Below are 8,790 nucleotides of genomic sequence, written 5' to 3'. Positions count from 1 at the left end.
GGTCCAAACCCCTCAAATCTCTTCCTTGGAACACTGGAAGGTAGGTACTAGAGAACTGATATCTAATGGGACTAGAGAACCACATTCTATAGTTCATGCTGTCCTTTACTTTAATGATGTCTTGTAATTTTTGGATAAAATGAGAATATGGGAGTTTTGAAGAAGGTACACAATATTTACACTTTTATATTTACTCTATAGCTGTGGCCCCTTTTTTGCCTATATCATTGCAAAAAATTGAATTGGAAAACAGCATTTTTGAGTACACATTCAGGAATATATATAAAATGTCCCCTCTCAAGTAATGTAGAAAAAAATTAATACAATATTCATTCAATTGAAGCTCTGTAAGGAAATTACTTGCCTTTGAGAAAGAGAGAAAACCTAGGAAATTGAAGTGTATGTACAGGAATGGACCTGGGAATAAAATTATTATCAAGAAGAATCTGCTCCACTCCATGTTCCTAGACCTTTTTTACCCATGCCTGGATCTTGACTAAATTTCTCCATTCATAACAGGTAACCACTAATATAAGAAAGAGAAGAACATAACTTTAGAGAGATGTAGAACGTAAAGTTTTCCAATGTGTTACAGGAGACACTCCTGTGAAGGACACCCTCGAAACTGGTCAATGTAAGGAAAGCTATTTAGCAGGTAGTACATGGCAGTTCTCAGGGACATTATCATTATGCCCTGCCTGAAAAATTCTGGAAAGCCCTAGCTTCTTCTGGGTTGTTCCTACTGTTGTACTGACAGCAACTGCCTCTCAGATATTCCCGCAGTACATCTAGGGTTTAATATTTGGCCTTTAATTCAGAGCAAACAGCCATTTGGGAGGGAGAAGAAAGATGATACAGGGATCAGAGATGGAGAGAAGGAAGCTGGTCTTCTGTATTTTTATAAAAATGAAGAAATACTTGGTCCATTGGAAAGCTTACTGAGTCCTGGTTAGGGCTTGAGTGAGTTTGCTGAAGAGATAGCCATTATCTGAGCCGTCAACATATGGGAATAAAGAGTTGAGGGACTCCCAGAAACATCTGGACATCCCTGCTTGTTATAGTTCCCGGAAGTCAGAGAGTTTATATCATTAATTTTGTTTTTCTAAAAGCCAGGTTTTGGAAAGTGCCCAGTTGTTTTCCTGAGAGCTCATGGCTTTGACTCTTTTTCCCAGAATAGAAAGGTGCTAAGGAAGAAGGGAAAGATAAGTACTCTGTCCTCAGCTCAGTTTGAATTCCTTCATGATTTGATTTCCTGTACTGCAGTTTGTATCTGAGACTGATATCTTGGAAAGAGAAGTGCTTCAAATTTGGATTTCATCATCTCAGTCTTTCCACCAGTATTATTCTGACTAAAATTCCCTGAAAGGGATTCTTTAGATTTCTTATTCAATAGGTCTGGTGAGGTGCCAATTTTCTTTTCTTTATTTCCTTTGTTTTATTTTTCACAAATTTTATAGCCTTTTTAATTGGATATTCCTATATTTATATTTCAAATGTTATTTTCTTTCCCAGTTTCTTGTCCATAAGATTCCTAACCGATCCCCTTATCCTTATTATAAAACCCCCCTTACTGTGTCTGGACATTCCCTTCAACTAGCAGAAAAAACTAGGGAGAACCAAGGGCATCTCCATCTATTGGTGCCCAACAATGCCATTTTCTGCTACATACGCAGTTGGAGCCATAGGTCTATCCATGTACAATCTGTGAGTATTCCTATAGTACCAGAAAACTGCGGTTCGTTGGCTTTGTTTTTCTTATCAGCCTAAAAGCCCCTTCAGCTCTTGTAATCGTTTCTCAAAATCTACCAACCAGAGATCTGTTTTCAGGTCACTGGTTTGCCACTGTCATTCACTTCTGTATTTGACATGCTCTAGCTGTGTCTCTCATGAAAGATCTGTATCCAGTTCCTGGCAGCACTCTCTTCTTAGCTTCAACAATCTTATCTAGGTTTGGTGCCTGATATATCTATATCTATATCTATCTATATCTATATCATATATATGTATATATATGTATATGTATATATATGCATACATATGTATATATATGTATATGTATATATATGCATACATTAATATTTACTTTTGTTGGCTCCTAAAACTATGAATTTTGATGGAATATTTGCATGGATTCTGCGTAACTAGGTCTAGAATATAGGATCCTTACATGACAATGCCAAATAGACTCCATCCTATTCTTATAACCTATTGAAGTTGAGGTTTCACTGGAACTCAAGCCATTCCTCTCGCTGCCCATCACCCAGAAACTGATGTTTGGCCTAAGAAAGAATCATGTTAAAACATCCAAAACCCTCAAAGCCTTTCCCTGGGAACTCAGGACGTTAGATATTAGAGAACTGTTATCTAATAGAACTTCAGAACCATATTCTATAGTCCATGTTGTCCTCTGCTTTACTGATGTCTAGTAACTTATGGATAAAATAAGGACTTGGGAGTTGATCATTTGAAGTAGGTACACAATATTTCCACTCTTATACTCACTGTATAGCTGGTCCCCATTTGTTGCCAAATTAATTGCAAAAAATGAATTGGAAAAATGAAATTTTTGAGTACACATGCAGAAACCTATATAATGTCCCCTGTTAATGAATTTACAATTAGAAAATGTAGCACAATATTCAGTCAATTAAAATTCTGTAGGGAAAATACTGGCACCTGGGAAAAAGAGAAAACCTAGGGAATTGAACTTTATGTCAGAGAATTAGACCTGGGAATGAAATTAATCTCCAGAAGAATTTCCTTCCTTCCATATTCTTAGATCTTTTCTACCCTTGGAAAGCCCCTGACTATCTTTCTTCATTCAGATCATGTAATCACTAATGAAACAGGGAAAAGACTCTAGCTTTAGAGAGATGTAGCCTGTAGAGGTTTCTACGGTATTACAGGAGACACTCCTGGAAAGGGCACCTCCAAGTCTGGTCAATGTAAGGAAAGCTTTTTAGAGGTAGGCTATGGCAATTCTCAGTGACATCATCATTAGTCCCTCCATGAAATATCTCTTGTATCCTGGAGAGCCCTAGCTTCTACTGTGACATTACAAGTGTTGTTTGACATCAACTGCCTCTCAGATATTCCTTCCATATATCTATGGTTTACTAATTGGCCTCTAATTCAGAGTAAAGAGCCATTTGGGAGGGAGAACAAATAGGATGAAGAGATCAGAGATGGGGAGAAGGAACCTGGCCTTCTGTCTTGGTATAAAAGAAAAGAAGAAATATGTGGTTCTTCGGAAAACACCATGGGAAGATGGCTTTAGTTTTTTTGTTCTCAGGGTGAACCGAGCTCTTGGAGAAGATGCTGAACATCCTTAAGATATTTTCGCATATGGTAAAGTTTCAAGATATCCCTTTTTAGATTTTGATGGTCCTGGGGATTGTATGGCTGATGGTAAATGTTTCCCAGGAAGAGTGCTAGAGTCAGATTGATTTTTAGATGTATAGAAGATATGGAATTTTTCTAAAATACTTGGGCTAATGGCACAACGTCTAAATGATATTTTTCGTTGTGGACTTTCCCTCAGACTTTTGGAAATAAAAAAAAAAGCTTTTGTATATTTGAAGTCTAATTTGCACAATGACAAATCACTTTGAGCCTGGAGAACACTTTCTGGAGCCCTACAGAGGGGTGAAGAAATATCCTGAAACCCTAGGGCACACGGTGAACACACCTTTTTGGCAGAAAGAGGGGTTACTTGAGCATCTTTTGACAAGATGGAATGTCCGGCATTGCCTTGTAGGGATTGGCAACTTTCCGCAATTCCTTCGTCAGTTTGGAAAAGTCAAAGGCCCTTTGAACAGATGGAGAAGGTGAGGGACTCGCCTGGGGAGTATTGGTAGCTTTTGGTGTCTCATAGGCAGCAGAAGATGGCACAAGATTCCTTTTGGCAGGAGGGGGAAGATTGAAACTGTCTTCCTTACAGGAGAAGTTTCAAAAGACTCCATCAGAAAGATCAAATCTTAACCCTTAGTTTTTAGAAACTGGATGCCTGTGGTACACTTTGGTAGAGGGAGAAAGTGACTGTTTCTCCCCAGAGTAGACATGTGAAATAAATGTACTTGGGTAGATGGGGATAGTTGTAAAGAATGCTGTTCAGATGCAGTAGATCCTAAGACATCCTTCTCAGATGAGGAAGGTCTTAATGTACCATTTATATGTGTGGAAATCCTGACTGTGACGTCGGAATGGGGGTAGGTATGAAACTACCTCTGAAGATGTGACCTCTCCTAGAGGATCATGGACATATTGAGAGGTCTGAGAACCTCACGAGCAGATAAGGATGTTTGAGATATTGTTGTGTAATTGTGGAAGTTCCAGGAAAAATTTCTTCTGCTGGAGAATTGGAAACAGACTTTCATATAAAAGTGTCAGGTTCCCTTGAATGCTTGATAGGCAAAACAGGTTCCAAGGCCCCTTCAGAAGATGAGGTAAAATGCAGAGTCTTTGAGGTATTTGGTAGGTCTTCTGGGTCCACTTGTGGGTATAAAGAAGGCCTGGAACCTCTTTGTGCATATTAGAAAGAGTGTGTAGCTTCTTCTGTAGTTGGGGAAGGTGGCTGATCTTGAGGAGATAAGGAAGTTCCTGCAGCATCCTATGAAGTTTGTGGAGGTCATAAGCATTCTTTTGCAAAAACAGAATCCAAGGCATCCCTTTCCTTAGATGTCGAGGATGGTACAGACACTGGTGTTTGCATATCATGTTCCCCTACTCCACGTTCACATATGGTTGGATCCATAACCTTCTCTACAGACCGAATATGTCCTAGAACATCTTTTGTACATGTGTCACATTCACAAGTTATTTCTAAAGCTGAGGCTATGGGTAGAACTTCTTTTGGAGAAGTTTCTTGTCCCACAGTCTCTTTATGAGATAGAGTACTACTCAGAGAATCCTGCTCAGTTTTGGAAAATTCTAGCATCTCTGATGTATATATGGAAAATTTTGTAGCATCTCCTTTCAGGGCAGAATGACCTAGAGTCGCCTGAGGAGGTTGGGGATGTTTTATCTTCTCTGAACATTGTATAATTATGGAGTCTACATGGATCATTGACATTGTGTTATGAAAATCTTGGCTCATTTGGGCCTGTGACAACTCAGGAGGGTCCTTTTCAGTGGAAGAAGGTATTTGAATAATTCTCTGTTGTATAGAAACATTGGAAGTACTGGGGGAGATGTTGAGGGTGGTAGATCACATTTTATATCTGCAGAAGGCACAAGAGTCCCTTGGGTGGACTCAGAATTTTCTAACACATCTTGAGTGGGTGGGGAACTCTCAAGAGTCCCTTCTGAAACTCTTAATGGTCCTTAATCTAATGGTGTACATGCAGAAAATTTTATCTCTGCTTTGGCAATTATGTGTGTTATGAGGTTCACTTGGAGATGTGACTTTATTTTGTCTCCCTTGGACTGTAAGTGATGATTTAAGCTCATATTTTAATAGTGGAGGACTTTGAAGGTCCTCGTGGTTTTATAGGGAAGTTCTGACATCCTCTTTGTCAGCAGAATCAGGTTTCAAACGAATTTAAATGAAGCAGATTTCATAAGACACGTTGGTGGAAATGGGGCAGATCTTTGACTGTCTTTGTGAGTGGACATAGCTCTCTGCCCTGCTTTGGAAGCTGGCAAAGGTTTTAAAGTCTTGTGTGGAGATGGGGCAGGACTTAATACATTTGTGGAATATGAGAAATCACTGATATTACCTTTATGATAAGAACTTTTGCAGCCCTCTTTGTCTGGTGGGGCATTGTGTACCTCCCCTTGACCAGAGGGGTCTTCACCAACGATTTGGAGGAGAATTGTCAATATTAGAGACCTGTAGTATAGGGAACGAACATTTGAAACTCCTTTGAAAACTCTGTGGGACAGAGAGCTGCACACCCAGAAGAGTGGGCAATACTGGGACCTCAGTGAGGGAGAGACTGCCACATCTTCCCACCTGTGCCCACATCCCTACCACAAGAGGAAACTGCGTAGGGCCTCTGGGCACATGAATATAGGAGCAGTCAAGCTGCAGGAGCCCTGCAGTCCAAACTGCACCTGGATCTAAACTGGTCCAAACTACACCCAAATCTCATGTGGGATGGGGAAGTTTTAGACGTCAGAGTGGTTGACACCCATGAGAACTCTGGTCACGTTCCTGACTCAGGAAAAAAAAAAAACACCTACCTCCATCTGGTCCTCCTGTGCATAGGGACCTAGGAGCAGAAGGGACAGGATATTTCTGGTTGCAGCTTTCATGGAAAGGTGAAAGTGAGCACAACGATCGCCTTAAGGCCTGAGAAAAGAGGTGAATCCAACTTTTCTGCTGGATGTGACCTGACTGGAGGACTCAGGACATGCAAAGGCAGAACTCCTCTGGGACCAGGCACTATCAGTTTCTAGCTGGTTCCTGAACCTCGCTATTCCCGACCTAGAGCTCCCTGCACCTAGACACTGAGGGAGAGAGAGCTGATCACCCAGGAGTGTGGGCAATACTGAGTGTACAAGGCACAGAGACTGCCACTTCTACCCCCCATTGCCCACATCTCTGGTCTTAGACAAAACTGCATAGTTCCTCTGGACATAGGAATATAGGAGGAATAAAGCTACAGGAGCACCATGTTCCAGACTGTGCCTGGATCTGAACAGAACTGGTCAAAAAGCTCCCTGTACCCAAATCCTGAGCATGGGGAAACTAGACCTTCAGAGAAGCAGACACTCCTGGGAAACAAGAGGAGACTACTCTCTGCCCAAATTCCTGACTCAAGAGGAAAACACCTTGTACCATCTGTGCACCCTCCCCCCATAGAGGTACCTAGGAGAAGTATGGGAAGTACCGTCTGGTTCCTGCCCACAGGGACAGCTGAAAGTCAGTGGACAGGAGCAACTACATGCCTGAGAGCAGAAAACTCTGTTCCCTTAACTGGGAAAAGAAAACAGGAAAACAGGTCTACAGCAGCCCTGACACAGGAGCCTACAGGACAGTCAAGCCACTGTCAGAAAGAGCAAGCAAGCTAACTCCAGAGACAACCTGATGGCCAGAGGAAAGCACAGGAAACAAACAACAGAAATCAAGACTACTTGGGCTCAACAGAACCCAATTCTCCCATCAAATCAAATACTGGATATCTAAACACACCAGAAAAGCAAGATCTAGATTTAAATTCACATTTTATCATGACAATGGAGGGTGTTAAGGAGGTCATAATTAACTCCCTTAATAAAATACAGGACAACAGAAAATACAGAAGTAAACAAGTAGAATCCCTGAAAGAGGGAACTCAAAACTACCTGAAAGAACTACTGGAAAAACAGCAAAACAGGAGAAGAAAATAAACAAAGCCATCCAGGAGTTAAAAATGGAAATATAAACAAAAAAGAAAGCACAAGGAAGACAACCCAGGAAATGGAAAACCTAGGAGAGGTACTGGGAGTCATATATGTGAGAATCACCAACAGGATAAAAGAGATAGAAGACATCATCTAAGGAGCAGAATATTCCATAGTAATCATTGAGACAACTGTCAGAGATAATGGAAAATGGAAAAGCAGAGAGCCCAAAACATAAAGGATATCCAGGACACAATGAGAAGATCAAACCTAAGCTTAACAGGTATAGAAAAGAGTGAAGACTGTCAACATCAAGGGAAAGTAATATTTTCATCAAAATTATAGAATAAAACTTCCCTAATCTAAATAAAGAGATGCCCATAAACAAACACAAAGCCTACAGAACTCCAAATAGATTGGACCAGAAAAGGAAATCATCCCATCACATAATAGTCAAAACACCAAAATTGAAAAACAAATAAAAATATTAAGAGCAGTACGGGAAAAGGTCTAGTAACATATAAATGCAAACCTATCAGAATTAAACCAAAATTCTCACCAGATACTATGAAAGCCAGAAGATCCTGGATAGATGTCATACAGACACTAAGAGAACAAAAATGCCATCCCAGACCACTGTATCCAGCAAAAATATCAATTAACATAGATGGAGACACCAAGATATTCTATGACAAAACAAAATTTACACAATATCTTTTTACAAATCCAGTCCTACAAAGGACACTAACTGGCAAACCCCAAAACAAGGAGGAAAGTAAAATCATAGATAAAGCAAGAAATTAATCTTTTCACAACAAAATAAAGAGAAGGGAAGCACACAAACATTAACTAACTTCCAATTGTGAAAATAATATAAAGTGACCATCGCTATTCCTTAATATCTCTCAACAACAGTGGACTCAATTCCCCACTAAATATACACAGATTGACACACTGGTTATGTAATGAGGACCCAGCGTTTTGCACTAGAGGAAACACACTTCAGAGACAAAGACAGACACTACCTCAGAGTAAAATGCTGGAAAAAAAAACTTTTCAAGCAAATGATCTGAAGAAGCAAGCTGGAGTAGCCATTATAATATTATATAAAATTGACTTTCAACCAAAAGTCATCAAAAAGCATAAGGAAGGACACTTTATATTCATCAAAGGAAAAATCCACCATGATAAACTCGAAATCATAAATATCTATGCTCCAAAAACAATGGAACCTACCTACAGGAAAGAAACCTTACTAAAATTAAAAGAACATATGGCACCGCAAACAATAAAAGTACGAGATTTCAACACCTCATTTTCACCATTGGACAGATCACAGAAAGAGAAATAAACAGAGACATAGACAGAATAACAGAAGGTATAAACCACATGGACTTAAGAGATATTTAGAGAACATTCTATCCAAACAAAAGGATATAAATTCTTCTCACCACTTCATGGCAC

The sequence above is a fragment of the Rattus norvegicus genome, chromosome Y, assembly GCF_021556685.1.
Source record: "Rattus norvegicus strain SHRSP/BbbUtx chromosome Y, alternate assembly SHRSP_T2T, whole genome shotgun sequence".
NCBI classification, from domain to species: domain Eukaryota; kingdom Metazoa; phylum Chordata; class Mammalia; order Rodentia; family Muridae; genus Rattus; species Rattus norvegicus.
Note: the sequence above shows the minus strand (reverse complement) of the source record.